This window comes from Numida meleagris, chromosome 4, assembly GCF_002078875.1.
Source record: "Numida meleagris isolate 19003 breed g44 Domestic line chromosome 4, NumMel1.0, whole genome shotgun sequence".
NCBI classification, from domain to species: Eukaryota; Metazoa; Chordata; class Aves; order Galliformes; family Numididae; genus Numida; species Numida meleagris.
In genome coordinates, this window is record NC_034412.1 from 3,021,062 (window position 1) to 3,047,053 (window position 25,992).

Below are 25,992 nucleotides of genomic sequence, written 5' to 3' on the forward strand. Positions count from 1 at the left end.
TTTTTTTTTTTTTTTTTTTTTTTTTATTTTTTCTTTTTTTTTTTTTTTTTTTTTTTTTTTTGCCCTAAAATGGATTGTTTTATTTCTAGAAGGGCACTTTAAGGAACACCAGGTCTTTCTGTTAGTTAATTTCCAAAGAAGACTTAACAAGAGCTGATAGTTTCTGTCTTCAGCCAGGCAAGGGCTTTCTTCCCTGTTTCGAACTTAATTATGCTATCTGAGCTGTGGCACGGAGGCCTTGATGAAGATCCTTGCTTTGTACTCAGGGAAGTCTCTGCGTTTGCATTCACTTTGCCAGAAGCTGCTGCTCTCAGGGCTGCAGCGCCAATGTGGAGTTCTTCAAACTTGGCAAAGCTCCCATTGTACATTTATTTTATATTCTACCTAAATTCTAGGCAAAATACCATTTCTTGTACTTAAATACTAATGGTTTTGAGAGACAGTAAAAGCTTGAATCGTACAGCAGGCATATCGAATTCAAATCTTTGAACGTGTTATGCTGCTGAGAGCTCTGTCCCCGGTAGCCGGCAGAGGTTGCTCTGATGTTAATGATTAATCAAGGAACTTATTTTCAGTAATAAAGCACAAATATTTAAATGATTAAATGACCTACGAGGCAGCATTATGAGAAATGTGTTACATGTGAGCAGCCTGCAAAGCAGCAATCTGCAGACCATGGACAACCCGCTGCCCATTGTGTGATGCCAGCACCTCCCTTGGCCACTGCTGCTTCCCAGAAGGTGATGGAAACTGGGATTCCTCTTTGAGTATATAAATTCTGTCACGCTGGCCCTTAAAAATCAGGTTGCTTTTTTTTTTTTTCTTCCCCAGTGAGGAGTCCTGTTGATTTTAATTGGATACTTGAGTTAAAATAAGAGATACAGATTCTTTCCATTTATTTACCAAGCAAGGTTTGGGGTTTTTGTTTTTTTTTTTTCTTTCCCAGCTATTAATTTCCTTAAATATAAAGTGACATCTTTAAAATGAAAATGGCTTATTGCTTGCCAGGAGCAAAGCCTGCCTAATTTAAGAAATTCAGAATTAAAGCTTTTGAAGCATATCAGGGAGTGTTTATACAACAATTATTGCAAACATCAGCCTTGCTCATTGCAGCCTCCTCAGGCCACCACCAGTGCCTGTAACTTCATTGCCAACCTTTCCCGCCCCAAAACGTTTCATCAGTTGCATAAAATCAGGTCACCCTATGATTTTAGTTTCTTGCCACCCCCCAAGAACTCAAACCCGAACCCAACCAATCTGGAATGGGCTTGGTGCTGAAAAGAATAATTAACCTATCGTTTAAAATTAAGTAGTAGGCTCATTATTAATCACTGATAGCAGAGGAAGGAGTGCGGTGACCTCTCCAGCAGAGCATTTAAATCTTTGCACTACACGCTCTGCTTGTGCTAGGCTGGTTTCACAAACAGCAGCTGTGTAGTTCGTTAGCATATGAATCCCCTTGAGGTAATTTGGAGGAGCCAAATGTGCTAAACTAAACACCTCATTAAAACAGCACTTTAAAAAAACAAAACAAAACAAAACAAAAAATTCCACCCAAGCCCCAAACTAATTTCGCGTTCCACTTTTGCTTGTGAAGATGCTTGGTGGTGAGTATTCTGTTGTATGGAATTCATTCATCTGGGTAGTTGGAAATAGGGGGTTTTAAAATCACTAATATGGGCTTTTCTCTGCGAAGATGCACTTGAGACTAAAGTGTCTTTGAAGTGTGTTCTGTCACAAAGAAGCAATTAACTGAGGACAATAATGTTTTCTTTTCCTCCCAGTCGCTAAGCTGAACTCATGGGCCCCAGGATTGTACTCAAATACCAAGACCTGTTTCTGCTGGGTCTGGGATGCGAGTGGATGTGGCCAAAGGCTCTCAGTGGTACCCAAGAGCATCTCTGCGGAGGGTTTTAGATGGAACCAAGGCAGAAGTGCTCACAGGTGTCCCCAAGTCCACTGCATCCCCCAGGAGAACATGGCAGATATTTTCAGGAAATTCCTGTATAACAGATTTGGCTACCAGAGGAATAGGTTGCAAGACCAGGCAATGACATAGCATATGCATGATGGCACTGGCAGAAACAACTCCTTCCCTTGGTCACACAGGCTACAGGGTACTCAAACCTTGGCACCAAGAACAACTTTTTATTCTGCTTTTTCATCTTTACTGATTTATTAAGCCCTGAGTGAGACTGCAAGTCCATTAAAAAATTTAAACGTAGTTTCACGTTTTGATAATGATTTAAAAAAAATTTTCTCGTTCTTAGAATCTTATGAAACAACAGCCCTTATTCTAGCAGAAAATGACTTTCTAAATCTGACCTGGGTTGCCTTTGCCCACTGAGGTTGTGAATGCCCCCTTCCTGGAAGCATTTGAGGCCAGGCTGGATGGGGCTTTAAGCAACCTGGTCTAGAGGGAGGTGTCCCTGCCTATCGCAGGGGAGCTGGAACTAGAGGATCTTAAATGTCCCTTCCAACCCAAACCATTCTATGATTCTATGAAATTAAAGCACTAGACCTGCTGGATTTTTTTTTTGTTGTTGTTTCATCCACAAAGCTCATATTACTGTTCCATCCAAATCTATTTTGTTTTTCTCATGTCAGGAAAGACATTAAGTAGCTAGCAGTGATCCTGAAGCATACGTAGGGAACCGGGGTTTTGGGAAGAGTGAATACATATCCCTGACCTACAATCTTATTTTTAAAGCATGGCGTGGTAACCTGCTGGAATTTCCTCAAGGTTTTGTAAATATTCTTCTGAATTCTTTCAAGGTATTAGTATGTCATCCAAAAACCAGAAAATACTATTTATTCTCCTCAGGACTCAATCCATTCTTCTTTTAAATCCTGCAGGTAACCAGCTCTCCCCTAGGGTAATCTCTCATACTATAGGTACATAAGAACGTGTTAATTTAGTCAGAATTAGTTTTTCTTCTTCTTTTCCTTTCCTTTCCTTTTCCTCTTTCCTTTTCCCTTTCCTCTTTACTTTTTCTTTTCCCTTTCTCTTTCCTCTTTCCTTTTCCCCTTTCCGTTTCCCTTTTACTTTGCTTTCCTTAAGTTTTATTTCTTATCCTGCTGCCAGGCTTTGGACAAGTGAAACTTGAAAAAAATCTATTCCCTCTCCCAGTTTCATAAGTAAATCTCATAGCTTTGGCATTTTAATGGGCACACCGAGTACAGCACTTCCATATGTAAAATCATATCCACACTTTCAACCCCTGCTGTTATTTGTCCATGCTTTCTTTGCATGTTTTCAGTACAATTATGTCTTTAGTAAAGATATAATTGCAGAAATCTTGCAGAAAACACGAGAATTTAAGCATTGCAGCTGCAAGGTAGATCTTTAAACTACAAGATTTATTGTTAAGTATTTTCTGCTGCATTTACATAAAGTACTATTCCAGAATAAGAAAGTTTCAAAATATTTCTCTGTTTTCATTTAACTGGAAGGTCTTTGATATAGAGCTATTTCATCTAAGAATGTTTGTTTTTTTATTAAATCTTTCATTCTTACTATTTTTTTTCATGAATAAAAGTAGTCCTCTGAAAACACATACAGAAGACACTAGCGATCTTTGTGAGGAAGCAGCTTTGAAGTCCCCTTTATTTACTGGAAAACTATCATTCCAGATCCTAATAAAGCCCAGAGATTCAGCTGAGCCCACCGTGCTGCTGCAAGCTTAAGTCACAGCTGAAGTGAAAAGAGAAATTCAGATTATGTACTTCCAGAGAAGTGCCCAACCTCAGGGCAGTAAATAAACACACTGATGAGAGAGAACGGTTTTTCTTCACTCAGCGTATCCCCAGATTTCCCTCTTTGCTGCTACATTACCCACATGGCAGATTAGGGCAGAATCACCAAAAATTTCTACATTTTTCTTGTGCCCTAATATCACCTCCACTGACTCCTGTACCTAATCACTTCTGATTTAGGCCGATGAGGAAGACTAGTTGCAAGGGATGCAGAAAGTTTAGTCATCCACACAAAACCATAACCACTCTTCATTTGTATTATACTCCAAGGACAGATTTCTGCCTGTAGTCAGCAGCACTGAAGCACGTCTTACTCTCAGTTGATGGACAAATCTGACTCTCTGAGCTACCTTGCCTTGCTCTGAAAGCTGAGATGGCATGTGAAGAGTTTCTACCATCTCCTGTACTTAACCATGATTCTCCCATTGCGTCACAGGGAGAAATAAAGGAGCAGAGAGCCACAAACCTGACGAAACTTCCAACTTACATGTCACGCCAAGGTTAACCATCAGCTGTAAGGAAAATGGATTAAAAGTCTCTGGAGAGCGATGATGCTCTAGGGGGAGAGCTCCAGTGTCTTTTGGATTGCCAAAAAGATGGAGAGTTTCTTTCCTCTTGTGAATCTTGAAAGGATCACAACTTTGTCCTGAGGCCAGGTCGGTTAATTACAATGATTTAACATTGATATTAAAATCAAACATGATAATTATTAGGGAATAACTAGCAATTCACAGAAGTATTTTAAAAATAACTATGGCCTTTCACCTTACAGAGCCATTATAGGAATACTTCCATCTTAAGAAGATTAAAAATATAATTTTTCTGGTAGTTAGCAAGACCTACTGTATTGCCCATTAAGTCACATGTCTCTGTTACTCATTAAGTAAAAGAGTTTAAGGGTTTTTAATTAAGGGAGAATCAAATAAATTCAGCCCATAAGACAAGCAGAACACGTATGCGTGAAATAAAACAGTAAATAAAGAGAGGATTAAACTCTTTCAAGTTGTTCAATGATAAATTAAATCAAAGTCCAAATACAAGATTTCCTTGCCCTTCCTGCTCAAGATTTATACCACTAATCAGCCAAGTGTCAAATCCTTAAAATACTAAAGCGTTTGCCTTTAAGGCAGCAGCAATTCAAGACTGCTTGCAGAATGAATGCTTTTCCATCAGGCAAAATAATTATATCATATATTCTAACAGAATCTTTGGACTTAAATCTTTTTGGTGAAGGGAACTGTCAATCACCAACAATTTGATCAAGAATCTTCATCAGAAACAACCCCACATGTGGCGAGAAGATAAAAAGTGACTTTTCTGTGCCTTGCATTTATTCAAGACCATTCCTAAAAATTAACATTGAAACGACAGGTCACATTTTGTCCTACAAGTCTGGTGCAATTTGAGGAAGATATTTGAATACTAATTTATGTTTGTTAAAGCCAGCATGAGTACCTACGCAAATTAAAATTCTTCAAATCTCTACATCAGAACTAACTCATGCGTTTTAGTACGACTTTCCAGGGGGTTGCGGGATTGTAATTGTGAACACAGTAATTCCTTACAGTCCATGATTTCTTGACTGTTGATTTTGAAGTGCTCAGTGCACAAGAGATATGCTTAGAGAACAAACACTGAGCATTTCTGCTTGGACCTGCTTCAGAACCCTCCTTTAGACAGGAACTCAGCAGAAATAGATAGGATCTATTTATTGCCTGGCTGGTGAGATGGGGCATTTGAAAAGACAAGGTTTGCCTAATTTAACTGAAACTTGCACTTACCTAGAAAAAAAACCCACCTCACCCAGCTAGGCACTTTAAAATGTATAGCTGTTAATATGCTTGTGCAAATCCCACTTGCAGAGCGAGCCTTAATCCTTTAGACACTTTGGCTCATTCTGCTACGTCTATAAACCATCTCATGGGGTTTTTTGCAATTGTAGTTAATTAGACCCTGGCCTTGTGTCTCATCAGAGGATATCACCCACTGGTCACCCTTGAGCACCGCTCTGGGTACCAGCTGCGTTCTTGGGGTGAGATCTGGATGGCACACATGAGAAAGAAAGTATGTGGGAGAGCTGAGAAAAGACACAAAACCACTGAAATTTGTACAGGCCTCTGTGCACAGGGTGTCAAATTAGCTAATCACTGCCTTGCCTTCCTATCAGGGCGGTAACTGGAGTCACTGCAGAATTTGTTGACGACTGAGCCAATGAAAACAGCTGAGCCACTGATGGACGCTGCACTCTCAAATATCAGGATCTTAAAACAAGGTCTTACCTTGGCTGTTAGGGCTGTAAAGCATCATTTGAAGATGGCAAGTCCCCCTCTTGTTGCTGTCACAATTCTGTTCTTCTGATGTTCAACCTGCAGCCTGCACGGCTCCATCCTGTGTGAGTCCATAGGCCACGACCCACAGCCACAGTCCCACTGCTATGGCTGCTTCAGGTAGAAATACCATGGGAGGTGGATAAAGCCATAATCACAGCTGTAACTGCCCATCCAGGCTTGGTTAAAGCAAATAGCAGCGTGCCTACCTCTGGTGAAAATCATATCGTCGTTTTGCTGCAGAGGCGTACTTGGCCATATTTGTGCAATGAGTTCCTGGGTTGTAGGCAGCCTTGCAACATAGAGCTGTGCTAGGTGGCACGATCAATGAGAAAAAAAACAAGCATAAAGAAAATGCTTGATGTTCTCCATCAAGTTATCAGATGCTTTGTGCAGAAATGAAAATCTATGATGTGGCCTCCCCATCTAGCTCTAGAATTTTTACCCTGCTGTGAAGGAAGGGCTATTAGATGCAGAGCCTGTAATTCCTTTACTAATACGGATCCCACTTAACTAATTGAAGGGAAATTGTGGGAAAGCGCCACTAGAGGTCACTCAAAATTAATTGATACCCAATTAGCACAATTTGACCCTAAAGTTCAAGATGTTCTACAGCCCTCTTGTTTAAAGTATTATCAATTATGACTCTTCAGCTAACTGTGAGAAAACTCAGAACAGTTGGAGGCAGAAAATGTTTTATCAGTTCTCCCCTCATTCCAAGGTTCCTAAATCAGTTTTGCCTTTCCCTGTGCCAGCAGCAAATCGTTTCCTCCTCAGCAATGAGCTTACAGATGCTGGCAGGGATGGACTTCTAGAAGCATTGGTTTTAGAGGAATTCAAACCTAGCTGTGTTATCTCAAGCACCTGGTCACCCATTTTGAAAATTAGACTAAAATGAATTGTACAAGCGAGGGAATATATAGGAAAAAACAGTTTAAACTTTTCATGATAAAAGCCCTTTTTAAAAATATATATATACATACAAATATATATAAAATTATAACTACTGTTGCATGGAAGGTAAGCACATGTTTTTATAACAATTTTTTGACTAACTAGAAGAGGTGAAAAGCAAAGTTTAAGTTTGATTAATGGGTACGTGTTGAAACATCTCTGCATGTATTCAATTAAAAGCAGGTGTTCTATTTGCAGGGCTTTTGCCATAATCTGTGGTAATGATGATAGCAATTTATTTGCCAAACCCAACAGGAAAAGGAATATCTAATTAGTATGTTCTATAAGATTAAGCCTACTAACCGCTGGGGCACATGCATGCATCTCCTGAAGTATGTCATCAGGAGACCGAGTCCTCCCAGTGCTCAGTATGTAATTCATGATCCTACATAGACCAGAGTGAGGAAACATTCCTTTCTAATGCAGCTCGATGTAGGAAAATTCATGGGCAGCCAAGCTGCCATGAACAGTGCTCTATCAAAAATGAAGCGCTCTTATTTCCTTCCTCATTTCAGGTTACTGATGATCCTCTTCTCATCCCCACCCCTCACGTTCAGCTTAATGGGCCAAGGGGAGGATTAGCTACTCAGCTTATCAATATGTATGAACATGACAATAGGAAAGATTGTGGCAGTTTCTTGAAATATCCCTTCATAACCTCACAAGACCAGCCAAGGAAGGATGCACGGCATGTGTGCAGCTGTGGAAAAAAATGCTAAAGCACCATAACATGTGCAAGAAATGTATGAGGCTCTGGTCTCCTAATTGTTTCATCAAGGTGATAAATAAATAAATAGATCATCAGCATCTGAAGAGCTTTATGGCTTCTTTCTCCGCTTTCTAGAGAGATTAATCTTGCAGAGGTAGAAAGATAGTTTGCCACAAAATCACACTCACAGGCTCAATGAATGGAATTTGAATGTAATTATCATTTTTTAAAATGGTGAGCCATCTTCTACTTTTCTACACAGCAAGACAGCGAAGTCAAGGAAAATAACTTGGCATTTATTCTCTCCCTTAAAATCTGTAGTGACTGAATAATAAGAGCTACTGCTTCAAGGTGTTCAGATATCCCAGGCTTCCCTCATCTGCACATACTGCATCTGTGCTGGTGGCAGTGAAAGTCTTGCATCGTTCAGTCACACCTGCCTATTCATTAGGGCAAGTTTCACTGTTTGGTGGCCACGTTGCTCCCTCTCATGTAGTACTTAGCTGGGCTTGGACTATGCAGTTAGTTCTCCTTTCTAAAAGTGGATGGATACAGAGAAATAAGGGCTGTTTTACAGAAATCCTAAATAAAACCCAAGATCATCAGAGCCTTCCTTTCAGAAAACCTCTACCATTGGAACTCTTACTCTAAAATGAGTAAAAGTGCTGTTGAGTATAGTCTCTTACTCCTAAACGCGCACAGAAAAGCTTACTGAGCACTTCTCGTGCAACAAAGCATACATTTTGAAAGTCACAGAAGAATTAGATAGTGAGCAGCTGAAGACGAAACGCTGAGGCAGAGAAATGGAGGGAAAGAAAGCACACTAAAGAAGAGACAGAGTTAATACAAAATGCCAACGGCTGAAGATTCTTACTAGAGAAAACGAAAATCAGGTGGGCTCAGGTAGAGAGCCCTTTCCTTTCATTTTCAAGGAAAATGACAGCTTTTGATATGCAAAGAGTTATAGAATTCGAGAAGCCTAGAAGGTGAGCTACGTAAAGCCAGCAGTTACCCCAACTGGTTTGCCACAGAGCAATTTTTTGCTAATTACGTATCCCCCATTCTCTGGTCAGTCCATTCTTCCTCCCATTATTGCACAAGCAGCTATTGTGAAATATTCTCAGATAGGGCAAATAATTTCCTATTAATTTCAGTTAGAAACAAAGATTGTTCAGCGATAGAGGAAAGCAAGTTTTCTACCCAGCTGCCACAACGCATTTCCAAGAGTTCTTCTTCCCCCTAAAAGCCTGCCTTTTATTCTGTGTCCCTCATCATCCAAAAGCTGATCTCCAGTTTACGCCCTCTAATAAACTGCAGCCACAAATCTCCTCCTCTCCATCCCCTGTACAAACTTAACCCAATAGTTAGAAAGTAGGGGGGGAAAAAAATCAAATTTTCTTTTCTTGCTGAAAAAAAACCATGCACAGGTGTTTCTTTTACCAAATATTTACACTGTGCCTTCAATGATGCCATTCTTTTTATCAAACTCTAATTTTAAAAGCATTCAGCACTGAAGAATAAATGTAGGTTTTCTACAGAGGGTTAAAATCTTCACAGAGGTTTAAAACCAGTACCTATACAGTGGGCTTTAGGCGCTCTAATTTTTGCAATAATGCTCAAGCATTGCTTCAAAATGACTACCGAATGCTGGGGGAAATCAAATAATTCTGATGTATTAGCAGAATTATAAAGCAGTAACAGAGGGCACTGTAATTGAATGCATGGAGATGATGAACATCTGAACTCACATGGCTTAAGTCTTTTATTTTAAAATAATCTGTAAACTGGTTTAGCAATTCTCTAAAAGCATATAAAGATATGGATAATTCATTTAAAGCGGCATTTTCAATCCAATCTAAAATCACAGGTTTTAAAACAATAAAAAATATATATATGTGATACTAAAAATATTCAATGCTACTGAATTAAAACATTTTTTCACAGGCTCTGCTATAGTGATTTCTGTTGCTTATATCCTGATTTTACTGGGGAAACTGTGACCAGAACTACTCTGAGCTCGTAGTTTTGTGCTATTCCTGGTGAAGAGCTTTAAATATGCAAAGGAATTCTTCCTATTAAAGAATCGGTTTTGATAGAAATTTCTTAAATGAACCAATTAAGAGAGCGTATTTCCTAGCTAAGCTAAAATGCAAGAAGACCCAGCTAGAAGTAGCACATCTGTAGGAAATCAGTGTTGCAAAACTCCGTATAAAAACACAAAACTTTAAAAAAAAAATGGGAGGATTTGGCCAAATCTCTTGAGCAGCACGATGGACCCACTCAGCCTTACCCTTGGTACTCCTAAGATCCAAGGTGTGTGCCTGAGTGGCCCGATCAGGATCACTTCTGTGTGACAGAGCACAAGGGATGCTGGGGACATCTTTGCTTTATCTTCTGGGTTCTGATGCTGGCCAGGTCCTTTTGCACTTTGCCTTGGTTGCGTTTACCACGATGAGCTCAGTAGCTGCATGCACAAATCCCAGCACGTGCAACCACACACCCAGCACTGCATGCTTTGCGTCCTGCAGGAAATCCAGAAGGGGATTGTTTCAAGAGGGTGCGCTGTGATCGCTGTTTCTTCTGGTGTCACACCAAAAGGAATATGGGATTTTAGGCCCAGCCGTTGGTAATGGTTGCAGTGGAGAGCTTCTGGAAGCGCCTGGTTTCTGTACGTTGATTTCTGCTGCCATCACACATGGTAAATCCTGGAACTGCTGCAGCTTGGAAGCTGTCCCAGACAGGGCACAAAAGGGAGATTGGGAATCACAGGCTGGAATCAAAACCCCTACATTTAGTGACAAATCTTGGACAGGAACTAAAGCCTCAGAAGACGGGAAGAGGCGCTTTGCTGGTATTATCTGGTAATGTGGAGCTAACTGCAGATAAGAAGGCTCTATGTGTCCAGAAAAGAAGCCACTGGATTGGATTATATTGGATGGAGACATGAAGGATTAGTGAACAGGCAGCCTGACAGCGCTGCTTTGTTGGTTACATGCATCCAAACCTTGCCCCAAAATGACGTGTTTGTAAATGAAACTTGTAATTTGGAGAAGAGTCATTAAGGATGACTGAGCATTTCTGGGTGCCCAGAGCAGGGGTTTAGACACCTGTGAACCCCTGAAGATGCTATTTTTCTTTTTCACATCCTTTGTAACATCTTCCTTAATCTTTTGCACAATTCTCCTCCCAGACCTGGAAGTCTGAATGGAAGTGACAACTTGCTCCTCTCCTGACTAACTGGGACTAGAGCGTAGGAATTTCACAAGAGAAAAAAATGATGAACTGGTCTTCCCCACATCTGTTGCGTTTGTCTCCATTTTTGCTTTTGTGCTGTCCAGTCCACTCTGCTGGACTGCCAGCCATCTCCTGGGGATGCTTTCCCCTCTTGACAGCAAGTAGGGCTGAGATGCACCATCTGGAGGCTGGACCTGGGCACGAGGTGGCTGCTCAAAGAGTGCCCTGCAGTGATTCCCACCTTCATTACCACTGTGCAGCTGTTTCAGAGCTCGGAGGAATTCAGGGCTAATGAAGGAGGATTGCCCTCCTTCTGCTGACCTATTTCCTCTCCTTGCTTGGCTCTGGAGGAGCTGGTGGCTGAGTTGCCTTTGGCTCAACTCAATCAACTCCATTTATTTCAGGATTTTAGGTTGCTGCATGTGGAAGCCTCGGTGATGGAGGGATCACATGGCTTTCCTTCACTCAGAGATAGGATTTCATCTTATCAGCCTCCGTGTCAGATTTTGGCACTTTATTCTGTACCAGCGAGCGTGGGCTCGTACAGTTCCCAGAATGCAGCAACTTTATAAGTAAAAAAATAATTGAACGGAACAAATTCCCTTTAAATTCAGTGATCCTGAAAATGGGCCCAGACTGACAATTCTGAGGCAGAGAGATTTGAAGCACCTATTTTTTGCCATTTTATTTTTGGAGTATTTTATTCTGAAGCAGTGGATGCTACTTTCTTTGTAGGAAGCATTATGAGAACATTAAAAGTGCTAGGAACTTAGCTAGACCTGAGGAAATTTAGAAGCCCTGTTCTTCTGTACTGCTTTATCATACCACATCTCCTTCTCCATCCCATAAAATGCTAACTTCTGTAATTGCCTAATTCTTATACGTTTGCAAGGTGATCAATAGAATGTAAAAGCTTCTGTTCACGTGCCTTGGGAACGCTGATGTTACATAAAGATAGGTGCAAATCAGACATACCTCTCAAGCTTCGAAAGTGATATGGAGCCACATTCAATTCCTGCACTGCAAGCTACCGAGGCTATAAAACATAGTGGAAATGCAGAGCACAAAGGCAAAGCATGCCAGCCTCTTTAGAAAGCTGTGCCTGTCATTGGCAAGCGCTGGTTGGCATTCATATCTCTCAGTCCTTTGACTGATTTGTTTCTGAGGTGTAACAGCTGCCTACAGGTTGTACCTACACAAGTGAATCCAATGTGACACAAAGCCAGAACAGTGCAGTACATTGCTTCTTGTACTAATAAATATTTAAGCATACAACCTAAGTGCTTCTTCAGCATCAGATCCTTCCTCTGTTGCAAATGGCATAAGGCAACTAGCAAACTGCTGTTCAAAATGGAAAATAAAAAAGGCCATCTATAAGCTTATGATGATGGATGATGTATGTAATTGGTTTTTATTTTTTTCTCAGTAAATTTCCATAAGCCTTTTGTGTGAGAGGGTTGTTTGTTGGGTTTTTTTGTTTGTTTGTTTTTCATAATAGCCAGTGCTGTCCATATACTTATAGGCTAACAATAAGGGAATGGAAAAAAAAAACAAACTGGCTGCTGGCCCCAGTTCGAGACTCTTATTTGTGAAGCCCAAGGGTAATTTTGTCTAGGAAAGGGAAGAAAACTGTCAGCCTTTCAGGAACAGAGCACACTTCTCCCCTCTTTCCCCATTTGGTCTCATGAGAGACTTACCCAGCGCAGACCCCAGCAATGCTCATTAGCAGAATGGCCTGGATCCAAACAGCAATGCCAACATATTTTACAAGCTTACCTTGCCGAGTCAGTCCAGTGACTCCGGGATGAGCAATCACAGCTTTAGCAGAAACCCTGAAAATAATATTTATACAGTTGCATGACAAACAGGCATGGGCAGAATGCGTTTTATAAAGCAGACAATGTTAATTGCTTCTGAGTGTCTAGAGATAACTCTACCTGAAAATATTTGAAGTTTTTGATGAAAACTCATATATTGTGGCACATCGACTGCAAAGCAAACTTTTCACTTGTTTCCTCCCTGGATTTTGAAATCAGGGACAAAGAGAAGAAAAATTCAGTCTGTATCCAAAAAAATAATTAAAAGAAGAGACGTATATTATGTCAGGAGTTGATTTTTAAACTTCCTACCCGGCTGTGTTGACCTTCCTGGCTGGAGAGTCCTCTGACTGAGTCAAATAGGGCACAAATTTGAGATTATTTTCACCTGGAATCTCAAAGGCTTACTGGGGGCTTTCTGGTTTGTAAATTAGCAATTGAGGATGGGGGGGCAAAAAAAAGGGAAAGCAGCTCCACATTTTCTTCCAGAGACACCCTCCATCCTCAGTTCCACAGTGAGATTCGTCTTTGGTTTCTGTGAACCTTTTGTCTGAGTTAAGAGAAAGCCAGTGGTGTAGTAGTCGCTGTATCTCTTGTTGTGATCATTCTTTTCTTCCTCTCTAGAAAGCACCTCAATCAGAGCAAAAGTCCTAAAGCCAGTTTTTGAGTTGCAGGTGATAAAAAAAAGAGGAAAAAAACAAAGCAATGACTTCATACTAAAGGACTTTACCCATCTTCATTTAACGCACCAGAAAATGTTCACTGGTTGAGCCTCACTGTGGGTTTTAATCTCATTTTCTCTAAAATACCTGGTTATTTTTCTCGACTGGCAGAAGAAAATTAACAAATGTAAATATACGTTTCCATCTCTGAACTGCAGAGTGGAGTTAGCTTAGGGAAGGCTTGGAAATGGATGCCATCAAATTTCTGTGGAAAAGAACAGCCATCCAAAATTCATAGTTTCAGTTTTTATGAGGTATGAGTCCATTCCGTTTCATTATAAACTAGAAGGGATTTTTCACTGGGATCCCAGAAGAAAACAGAAAACAAGAAGATGCAGGAGAGATTCAGAACAACTGCAATTTCACATAGCGTAATTAATTCTGCAGGCATGCAGAAGACAAGGAAATGCAGGTAGGGAAAAATCCACAGGAAATGTATGCTACAGAAATATACCTTCGCTTTAATAGAATCCGTATTTGACTTTCAAAATACTTCTCTCAGTTTTTGCACTAGGCTTACTTTGCTAATGAGTTTACCCTGAGAATTGCTCTTCCATTATAACCGAGAGAGGTCTACAGATCAAAACCCACAAGAACATCACTTTCCTTTCATTTCACAACGCGTATGGGGATACTTGCGGCTGTCATAGGTGGGGCAAGGCCGAAATAATTCTGAACTTCAGCCTTGAGCAGTGCGGAAGCAGTGTTTTCTTCCACAATGCAGAAAGGATATGTCCCATTAGAAATGCAAGTTTATAATTAAATGTGAGATTGGGTTGGATTTGGTCAATCCATGAAGGGGAGTTACTGTTCTGAAGGGCTGTTATTTGAGAGGGTGATTTAAGAGCTTTGAATATTGTTGTCCTCCTCAGTGTTATGAAATGCATGTGTCTCAGCGTGCTGTCTGAGAGCCCTCCCAGCTGCTTCCAAAGAGCAGCTATTATCATCTGCAGGCAAGATTGTTTTGCATCACGGCAGTTATTAGAAAGACTCCTGTGTAATCATTTATAGCATGCGTGGATCTTAGCGTTGTAGCTGAATTTTTCAGACTAGGCTGTAATATATTATGGGCATCACATATTTTCTTCATTATTACTCATATTTCTGCATCTCTACAAATCGAAATAAATGCAAAAGGGCTCCTAGTCTGTTAGCAGTGAGCACTGTGGCTGACGTGTTTTGAATGCAGGTTAAGAAGACAAAAAAGGCAAAATAATTATTGTGCGGTGCCACATGAACTCACAGTCAATAGTCCACGAAGAAGTAATTTATGTAGACATATCGACATTGCAAATTTTCAGTGTCCTCTTCAAAAAGACACTTGTTCTGTATTTCCTTCATTTGTGAATGACAGAGGTCTCTGATTCCCAAGAAAATGCAGAAGGACCTTGAAATGAAATGATGCCATAATGACTTGCAGTGATACACTCCTCCCAAGTTTTCAGGACAATTATATGCTTATTACTTTGGAAGAGTTAGAAAACAAGCAAGCTGCAGCTTTTAATGAAGCTTTCATAGCAGCGAGAAGAACTATGAAAAAGCATTTAAAGCAGCTCATCTCCTCCTCTATTCAGGCTCTCTTTCATTTCCAGAGGCAGTTGCGATGAGAAATTGGATGCTATCCAGTTTGGATTTATAAGGAAGCAGAAAAGGAGATAATGGCGGAAGCGTGCGCTTTTTTCCTCCATGTAAATTCAGATAATCTTTAACGTTTGATCAGATTTTGAGGAACACGAGACAAAAAAGCAGCAGATATTTCCAAGTGGGCACTTTAAAAATTCAAAAGAGCTTTGCAGAGTCTCCCTGCGCCCATGGCTGCTTCAGAGTTTCCTTTTATTATTTTTTGGGAAGATAGAGAACATAGTCATCTTCTCAGCTTGGCTATCTGATTATAAAACCCGACTCAGAGCATCTGAAAGTTCTGCTTACAACGTACAGACATATATCCCAGGCCTTTGTACTGTCATGCTGCTGTTCTAACAAGCTAGAAATATGTATGCGAGAGGGGAAGACACATCAGGATCAGAGGAGCAGGCAGTTAATGCTATGTTACTGAAACTGATCTCCTCGTCAGTCCACAAAATCTACATGTGACCCCAGTGAAGATACCTTCTGTTATGGGGAAGCGATTCCCTCACCCTTTGATGACGCTATTTTTATTGCCACCATTATTTACCATTCCCTGATCAGAAAACACAACTCTGCTACACCAGTTTTCACTCCTCAATTCAGACACACACACACATAGGTTATGGTCATCCCGTTGGTGTGTTAGCATGCTTAGTGCTGCACAGTCCTCCTTTCCTTCCCAGGCATCACACGCAGCAGCCATAGGGCCACAATGCTTGAATACGAGTCTTCCCTTTTCTGCTCTAACCCCGTAACCTCACAGATGCACGTGAAAACTTTGCAACAAAAGCTCGTTTCGGGTTTCAGTTCTGAAAGTACATCCCCATCATGTGAAAAAAGTTATTACAGATGACTGAAAAATGCAACCGTTGCTGCGTCTAAAACTTGACCAAGGGAATTTAACGTTGAAAGTGTTATTGGTTGTTGTTTTGTCTGTCTGTTTTCATGAGTATTGCCATTCGTAGTAGAGTATTAAACCTGAACTTGAGCAGAATCAGATATGAAATATTTCTGTCGTCCCCCAAACTTTCTGGACGACTCTGAAGAAGTCTCTTCATGCAGCCAACTACTAATACCAGAGAGGGTGCAGACTGCCCCAAATCTTCCTTTTCCAGGCTTGGAGGAGTCATAATTCTTTGGCATTTTGAGGGATGTTGTGAATCAATTCCCTACTGAGGGTTTCATTTTAAAGACCCAATACATCCCTAAACGTGAACTGCGTGGAAATGGTTCCTCTATTTATTTTTTTTTATTATTATTTTACTTATTTTTTCTGCTGAAGCCTGTACATATTTCAGTGCTCAGATGTCAATGAAGGGGTTTTATGGCAGGTCTAGTAAAGCACAGTTCTCCAATTACAACCTAGCTATAAAATATACAGTAGTTTTTTTTCCTTTTTACTTCCAGGCAATGAGTTTTGGTCATGTCAGTTAAACCCAGCTAAAAGAAGGAGGAAAAAAAAGAGAGAGATGACTGTTCGGTGAACCTCAGGAGAGTTATGAAGTTATACAACCTCAGAAGGATTTTAGGTAGTTTTATACTGCCTGGCTCAGCTCATATTTATATCATCTGTCTCAGTGCCTGAAATGAGCTGAGCTATGTGCTTGATAGAGAAAAGCACCTCCACTGACTGATGTATCTAAGGAATCCAGTTTGGACATGGCTGGATGAACCAGAAAAGAGGATGATAGCTACACAAATCTTGCTGTGATAGATTTCACGTAAGCGAGAGCTAGATAATGCTCAAAACAACAAAATGAAAAGGATGTGAAGGAAAACATTCACTGAAGAGGTAGAATTTTGTTTAAAGTTTAACACTTCCGTGTGAACTTAGTTATGTCCAAATTACTGTTTAAACTTGGAGGAGGAAACTGGAGGAGAACTGCAGTAATCTGGAAGGTTGTGCTGCAGATGTACCACCTACTCTAGGTAACAACCATAAACACAGCCCAATTCAGTGTAATTATCCACTAACAGTTGCATTTTGACTAAGTGAGACACTCAAAAAAACTCTTCCAAGAACCTGCAGACACTTTGCAGAGTAATGTTCTATCAGTGAAGATTTATCTACGGTTTCACCTGATAAGATTTTTCATCTTGTTTCAAATGGTGCAATTTACCATGCTCAGCACGCTGCATTGCATTCATGTATGTAGAGAGGAACCAGACTGATTGTCTTCAGCCTTCCTGCCATTAAACTCAGCAAATTAGCAGCTCAGGATTCCAGCAAATGACTGCTCTCTTTTTTTTTTTTTTTTTTTCTCTCCTAGTACTTAGGGAGAAATTGAGCTGCGAAGCTTTGGCTGGGAAGCTGAGGACTTATTTTGAAACTCCCCAGAGAGGAAATAGATATCTAGCTGTTGTTATAATTAGTAAAGCAGTACAGCAAAATATGAGGCAGTCATAATGTTTTGGAGAACCCAGAGAAATTGAATAACAGAATGGCTTGGGAAGGAATGAACCTTATAGACCATCCTATTCCAGCCCCCTGCCATTTATTCTAAGCCTAGATAAATGCAATGCGACTTTAGAGTGTCACAAAAATAGCAGAAATAAAAGCCTTCAGAAAGAAAGCCACATCTTTACTGCCATGAGGCACACATTACCTCTTCACAGAGACTCAGTTCTTCCTTGCAGGTGAGAGGTAACGCTTTGCTGGGTGTACCTGTGGCCCTTATCCAGGCTAGAAGTGAGTCCAAGTCTGATCCATTCCAAGATGACCGGCTGTCTTTTCTCTGAGGCCAATTATAGAAGAAGTGTCTGTTTCTGCAAGAAAGGATAAACCACGCTCGATGAGTAATGTGTGGTGCTGGAGTAAAGTGCATTTGATGTTAAAATCCTGGGACTAAAATGGCTCCCAGTAGAGGTCAAAGTGTGCACGAGGGTAGCTAAGAAGAAAATGCGTTCTTTGCAAAGATACTATGTATGGATCACTGTATAGCTACCGTGTTATTGAATTAGCATTGTATGGCACAATCCTTAAATTATTTAAATTGATCTGTTTTCTTTCTTAATTATTCTCGGTTTCGGTTTATCTTGTTACTCTTCTGAAAAACCATGGAGAAAGCGCTGGTATTTTCAAATGTTCTATGAGGTGTTGCCTTTTAAAATATAGATTCAGTTGAAGTTTTGAATATTTCCTTAAGAATATTAAAAGTTTTAAGAAGCTGCTGATGGATTTATGTTTCTGCAAATGGAATCATTGAAGTCTTTTGTGGAAAACGTCTTTAACTGATTTAACCGTGGGAGAAATTTTGCCAGCAGTTTTCTCAAGAGCAAGTTTGGAGTAGCTGTATCAACAGACTACCAGATTAAAACAAATTTAAACACAAAGTTTGGGTTGTACGTTGTTTCACTGCATGCTGGATGGGTTTTGAATCTAGTAGCTTTAGCAGAGCCTTTTTAGAGAAACACAATAAGCAATTGCTATGGAGTAATTCGTTTGGTTAATTAATTAATGTATTTCACGTTTCTTCTAGAATCAATTTAATTTACATAATTAGAGGAATCATTTTAAATGGTCTGTGTCTACAGAAATTATTTTCTCACTCTGCAATAGCAAACCTTACTTGCAGAAAATTCATACCTTGCAGGTTTGGCTTCACCCATGCAGTGATATTTCATACGTCAGCCACTCTCAGTTCTTTCTTTCTTTGCACACAGGACGCATACGTAGCCAGAGATAACGCTTGTGAAAACTATAACATGATAGAGCATATAACAGAATACATTGTGGCCTTCTTATTCATTTTGAGACGTAATGAATGAAAATGGCAGAGCCTAGCCCGTAAATTTTGTATACAAATCATCTCAGCTTAGTACCTGAGGGATAACATGCAGAGATTTTTGCAGTCTGGAAGATCTCATGTGCAGCCATCCTTACCCGGTGCATAAATGAGGAGCAAACGCAGCTTCTGCTGCGAGGCGGTGGGACCAGGCCAGGCCTGGCCTAGCTCAGAGAGGGGCCTGAGCTCTGAGCAAAGGAACGTGTCTGAAGGATTAACTCCACTCTGCAGCAGAACTACAACCTGTCTTGGTGAAAGGGAGAGGGGTAGCAGTGAGGCCGGACTAGCACTGTCCTGGACTTCATCAGGCCACTCTGGCTGCTCACATGACACTTCCCTTGAAAATAAATTCTATTAGATTCAGATAGAGTGGCGTGGCTTTTTTTTTTTTTTCTCTCTGACCACGCATTTTCCTCCATTCGCTCCTCTGAACACCAGTCTGCCTGCTGGTGAGCTTCCTACGCACACCACCAAGGCCAGAGTGGCCTTCCGAGCTCCAATGGAGACCCTGGGTGCATGGGAGGCCTAACCCCATGCAGTGAATTTTGATCATTTTCCTCTCATTTCTGTTAAGTCTCATTCATTCTGAATCCCTCTTCTTGCTTTGTCTTTTAAATGTTATTTGTACCATTTTATCATTGCTCTTCATTTTTTCCCTTCCATAAAAAACAATAAAATATTAATGTGGCATAGAAAAATCTGTCTGTGCTGGTAGTCTCTCAGAACCATTGATGAATCCATGAATAAAATATGAATCTTTATTTTGCCTGTTGTATATCAGATTTCAGGTGCTTATTATATTTTCTGTGAAGTAAGCTTGTCCAACAAAGCTTTTGCTTGTTTGTTTGCCTGCTTTTATTTTAGGTAACCTTTGATTTATTAACCTTTGGAAAAGGTAATGTCTGATACGGTCTTACATGAAACATGAAACTTTCATTCGGATCAATTTTCTAGTCTCTCTCATCCAGAAAAGAAAAAAAAAAAGGAAAAACAGCAAAAGCATCTCTTTCATCCTCATGCTGTAGAGCCACATCTTCCAATATTACCTTGGCCTAAGAAAAGATCTTTTGAATGCAAAGATTGATGTTCGCTATAAAACCAAACACCCCCAAACTGGGGTACTGTAACAGGAACACTGTTTGATATGGAAAAAACTGCTATCTTTAGCAATCTTAATCAACATCTTTATCCCAATTACACACTAATCTGAAAGTTTAAGTGTTTTTTTTTTAAACTATAATTATGCCTTAGTCTCTTTGTGCGAGACTGATGACAATATAAATCTGAAGCAGTTTCTCTGGAGATGTCTGCGCTGCCTACAGTTATGCTGCTTCACTGACAAAGGATCTGCTCATTTGGGTGGCATGTTCTTGAGATAATCTTATCAGAGATGGATTTTTATAGCCTCGATTTTCTAACAATCTGTTTAACCAAGGCAAAAAACTTTGTCTTAAACCTATGAAACAGAGATAAAGAATTAACGATGAACAACTGTCCCTCCGAGAGACGATAGCAAACAGTTTATGCCAGCAGCTATAAAGAATCACTGCCCATTTAGGGTTGTGTGGCTGTCACTGTGGGATGCACCATGATTAAAATATAGATCTTCCTGCTCCAGAAATGCAGATAAAAATCCTGATAAGCTGAACTCTACATGTTTGGTTTGGAGAAGGAAAGTCTACCCTCTCAATGAAAAGCCTGTTACAGATTTGTGAATAGGAAAGAATAGGAAAGCTGTTCTATAATCCATAAATAAAATTTAATTCACAATATTAATATGCAAAATGAATAGTATTTTAAAATTCACTATGAATTTTTCACTATTCACTTTGTTTGGTAGCAGTATATAGCAATATGATTGTTTTACAACTGTACTGCAGCCATCTTTGTTGCTGTATATTTCTTAGGTAAGCGTTGCATTATGTTTACCAGGACACTAAGTCCTGAAGCTCTTCAGGAGCCTTTCCAAGAAAAGACATCATTAAAGGCAAAAGGAAGCTGAAGCCCATACCGAGTTCAGGCTGAAGGCAGAAGGGTTAGGAGAGGCTGCCAGAAAGGTAACATCCCATGATAGAAGTCCCCTAAACTCACAAGTCTAAGCAGAGCCTTAAGGGGAAGCACAGTGTTTGGCTGATAGCATGTTCTGCAGTACTTTAATATTTACTGCTAATCTTTAACAGCATACTGCACACACACTGCTGTATGGTGGCAATGCAGCATAGAGGATTTTCTTTCTTTCTTCTTCATTTTAAACAAACAACATACCCAGAGGAGTGTTTTTTTCCCTCTATACTCCTGTATTTCAAAGGGTAAGTACAGAGCTGGGGAAGGAGCCTTCTCCCATTGCCCTCTCCACTTCACAGCTCTCCTGCCTATCTTCTGGAAAGAGTTAACCATTGACTGAGCCCTTAGAACACAGTGATACAGAAAATGTCCAGTGACAGGAAAATAGCAATCTCAGAGCAGTTTGTGTGGAACGGAGGTCAGATGATGCAACAGCCTAAATTATGGCATGGAGTGATTATCAGTAGACAAGACAAATGGCAAATACACGTACAAATCATGACCTACCCAAAGACCCTCTGCAAGCAACCACCAAAGGTTCTATTTTGAAGAGACTGCTTATACCATTCTGCCTGTGATCGAAGATATAAGATGACAATAGGCCTTGCACTACATACAACATAAGGTGAATTTGCTGAGCTGTGAGAAAATTCATCACATCCTGTTTTGGAGGAGGAATCAGAGGTTTCAATGTACTTCTATTATTAGGGTTTCTTTTCTAGCAGAATGTTCCCTAGAGAAAGGAGGGATACTGGGTCTGAGGATTTCAGACAAAAAAAGATGACTTTATTGACTGGCACCCCTTACTACAAAGTTATAATTAAAAATAAGTATTAAAACTGGTTACAGCGTAACCTGGCACTCTAGCGCTGGCAGTTCACAATAAAAATCACATCATGTTCTCCTTGTCGGAAAAGCCATCCCCAATCCAATTTCAAAGTTCTGCAGTGGTAATTGAAGGCTACAGGAGGCTGTTCAGCAAAACTTCAGATTAGGACTCAGCTGAGAACATATCAGCATGCAGCAACATCTCAGCCACCTCCTGAATGGCTTCTGGGCAGGCAGTGTTGAGAGCAGGGCTTAATATTACAACGAGAGCCTTGCAATATGTAAACTCAATAATTAAGAGTATTTAAAGCATATGTCAGGAAGTGGATACAGCAAACTACTTGCTAGAAATTAGGTCTACTAAAACCAAAGTATTGACCTCGTAACTCTGCTAACTTCTGTACTCTGAGAGCAGGATTGTGTGTTTTGGCCAGGAAGAAAAGTACTGCTGCCAGATGATCAGTCTGTGAGACTGAAAGATCATCCTCTGAGTTCCTAAACAGTATGAATATATATCACATAAATATATTTATAAAGATAGGATAATATATGCTTAACCTTCACTGAAAAGGTCAGGACTAAGCCCTTAGGTATCTCATTTCAGAGAATCGCAGAATCACAGATTTACAGGGGTTGGAAGGGACCTCAAGAGATTATCGATTCCAACCCCTAAGAAGCTGAAGCATGCATTTCTGTAGCTGTTCAAACCCAATCCCTCACACTGCTTCTATTATGTTTTAGTTGCCACACCATGAAAAAAAAAAAAGTAATTTTTAATATATAAATTTCCTGTACTCAGATTCTCAGTTCCTAAGACATCACTACACGAGGGTGTTGTACCTCTGAAAAGCACCTCGGTCCTTGTGCAGCTTCTCCTCTACCCCGGTATGCCACCAGAAAGCAAATTAGTCAACTTTTGTGCTTTTCTTTTCTTCTTCTTTTTTTTTTTTTTTTTTTTCTTTAAATGAGCAAGTGCTCTGTGATCTTATCTGGCTCCTGATTTGTGGTAGCTGCTGATCTTCTATGCTTTGGTGGCAGACGGATGATATCAGTTATAAAATATTAAGGCAACGAGAAGGGTAGCCTGTGAGATTACTAATCAATTTTCTAAAGAATTATCTAGCAGAAATGCCAGCTTTAAATTGTTTCCTATTTCTTTTTAATTTAAACAAAGCCATCTAAGGTGGCCTGCTGGCATCTGTCTGTGTTGACTTTCATGTATTTTATTGGTCTTTTAGCATTGTGTCTATTGCTCATCAGTGACTCTGAATGTCCCCATCGTTTCTCAACAAAAATAAAGATGCTTATTGTGGAAATCATTTCCCTCATTTTGGGACACATTACATTTAACAATCTAATGCTGAATCTCTTTTACGTTACTGTTATTAAGTGAACTGCAATTTAGGCTCTCCCATACTAGGTGCTGCAATTCATAATGGGACATACGCCGACACTTGATCTCATGCGCTGAATGAAGGAGATACAACATGGGGAAGAAAAGTTATCGCCTTCCTCTTCCACAGACACAGAGCAGAGGTGCAGGAAGAGTTGTTCAATTTCACATAAAATAGCCTGTGGCACGGTCAGGTGCTGACTTTTGCTGTTGGGCTCTTCATCTCAGCCCCAGGCACACACATTCATCCTCAGACTTACATTTCCAGAGAAACAGGGGTCCGTCTTTCTGGAGATGTTAGAATGAATCAAAGGCAGAAAGCAATAAACTGGTATGCTGTATATTTGAGAGTTATTGTCAATATGAGTAAGATTACAAAAATTGCTGTATATCACTTCTTAAAGTATCTGATGAAACAGCTTCTTTGATTTTAGAATGTAGAGAAAATTATCTGTCAGTCTCTCTAGAATTTGCTACGTCTCTCAGAGAAGAAAGGAAAAAGTCTAGAGCCTTGAAGAACAATAATCAGTGTGTTAATTTGCAACTCTTCACATTTGCCTTCAAATAATCACAGTGTAGCAGCTAAAAAGGACACGTGATTGTTCCTGCAATAATACTGTTTACAACGAAATGATTTGTTTTTGCTATTAATACATCCGTAGAAGTCTTGGCAGAGCTTTCGTAAAAGCTTATTGGACCTTTCCACCCAAATCTACAATACAACATCTGATGATCCCCTCCATTATTTCCATCAGACAGTAATAGTATTTCGCATTACTTAAAAATCAAGGGCAACCTCCTCAGCTGCTTCAAACAAGAAAGCTGCCTGGGCTGGCAGTCCCACGGTTACACCCACGAAAATTTCACTTCTACTTTAAATAATGTAAACCATTTATATCACTAACAGCAAAACACGGCATTTGTCTGACCTACTTCAGGTAAAACACTCCTTAAGTTATTGTTATTTTCTCTTTAGCTTTCAATAGTTTTTCTGGTGGTAATTTTTATAATGAGAGGAAAATCCAGGATAAGACAAATGGTTTAAATATTTGGATATAACGATTAAACCAGTTACAGTAAGCTTACTTAATCTGGAAAAAATCTGAGCAGTGCAATGATGCCGAGAATTAGCACAGAGGCCGCAAGCAGGAGCAAGGCTTGGAGCATCCATTGGTAGCACCGTCAAGCTTGGTAACGTGCTCCTGTTATCGACAGGTCTGAAAGGAAGGGGAAAGTTCTTCCATCGAGCACTGGGCCAACAGCTCAAGTGATTAATGAATAAGGGCTTAGCTTGGCTTCCAATTCAGACAAAATTTTCCCTTACTAAGGGCTTCAGGATGAGACCCAGCATGACAAAAGGCAGTAGATCAAGAAGGACATAACAAGTTTGCAAAATGCTGAATGTCACTTATGTGCATCCAAAGTCATTTCCTAGCTCTTTTCCCAGGCTGTGTGCCAAGCAAAGCAGTGCCTTCACATTACGAACAAATCACAGATTTTACAGAGTAAAGGTAATTTTTGCTCACTGGGTTTATGGAGGAAAATAGAAAAAGAAAACCAAACCATGTGGTTAGAGTTTAGCTAAATATTACAATATTTACAGAAAAGAACGCCAACTCTGACAGTGAGGTCATCCATCTGACACCAGTGCTTTCTTTTCCTTTTAAACTCCAACCGCATCAGCAAGTCTTCACTTTTATTGGACTTCAAGTGTCACTTGCAAGTCCTTGAAAGAGAATAGGACTAAACGTTTATCACAACAGGATCATAATGAAAGAGGTTCGCTTTCTTCTTCAAAGATCTTGTTAACTTGTTAAGGAGCACTTTATTTTTTTTTCCTCCACGCGCCTACTGCAATATATACTGGAGAGAAATTGAAAGACCTCTTTCCCAGCAAAAAGGTCTTTTTTTCCTCTTTATTTTCCCTCTTGCTCTCGAGGACAATAGGTTGTTAGTGGCCTTTCACTCTCCAGCACAGGAAGTTTTCAGGCTTCAGAAATTTTACCCTGTTGACTGAATGCGCTTCATTGAATTGCCTTATTTCTTTCATGTTGCTATGGTCTGTTTCAGTTTTTGATAGAATAATTAACTGCTACGCAAAACAGGAGAATGAAACTGGAAGCATAAGAGTAATGACAAAGAGTTCCTCAGATAACCTCAGAATGGTAAGAGCTGACTTTTCACTAGCTAGAGGTTCTTAAAATTCAGGGGAAATCATTTAAGAGTGGCTGCAACAAAAGCGTTTTAAAACCTATTGAGTGAAAAAGTAAAATTATAGATTTTCTTACGAAATTAAAACTTGCTCTTGCTCTGGGCTTCTAAAAGGCTTGAAACTTGTTAATAATAAATTTCAAAAAAAGATGAAAGCATTTTATTCAATAAAATTTTTACCTTGGGATTTTTTTTTCCAACGCTTTAGCAGTCTTTTGTTGGTTAAAAACTTAGTAGAAGTGGCAAAGTATTATCATATCAGCTTTGTGAATTGATCTGTCTCTATTTTTGGTGGAAAAAGTACAAGCGAAATGCTTCCTGACCACAGGTCTGATTGGCAGATTAGAATAACAGTGACAAGATGCGCAAGGGAAAGAACACATTGCTTTTCATTATCAGCTATTTGGCTTCTTCCTTACCCGATGATAGGCTGGATATTAGGAAAAAAAAGTCTTCTCCAAAAGAGTGGTCAAAGGCTGGAACAGGCTGCCCAGGGAGGTGGTGGAGTCACCATCCCTGGAGGTGTTCAGCAAACGTTTAGACGTCGTACTGAGGGACATGGT

General features: G+C 39.9%; 1 long non-coding RNA gene across 1 annotated transcript in view; it reads right to left on the bottom strand.

Moving 5' to 3' along the window:
• The window catches only part of LOC110398720, a 40,982-nt gene continuing 27,746 nt past the window's right edge, over positions 12,757 to 25,992 (bottom strand). Inside the window, exons 2-3 of the long non-coding RNA XR_002438575.1 lie at positions 17,755 to 17,914; positions 12,757 to 12,812 (exon numbers count right to left, since the gene is read on the bottom strand). This is a non-coding gene — a long non-coding RNA (uncharacterized LOC110398720). The remainder of the gene's footprint in view (positions 12,813 to 17,754; positions 17,915 to 25,992) is intronic.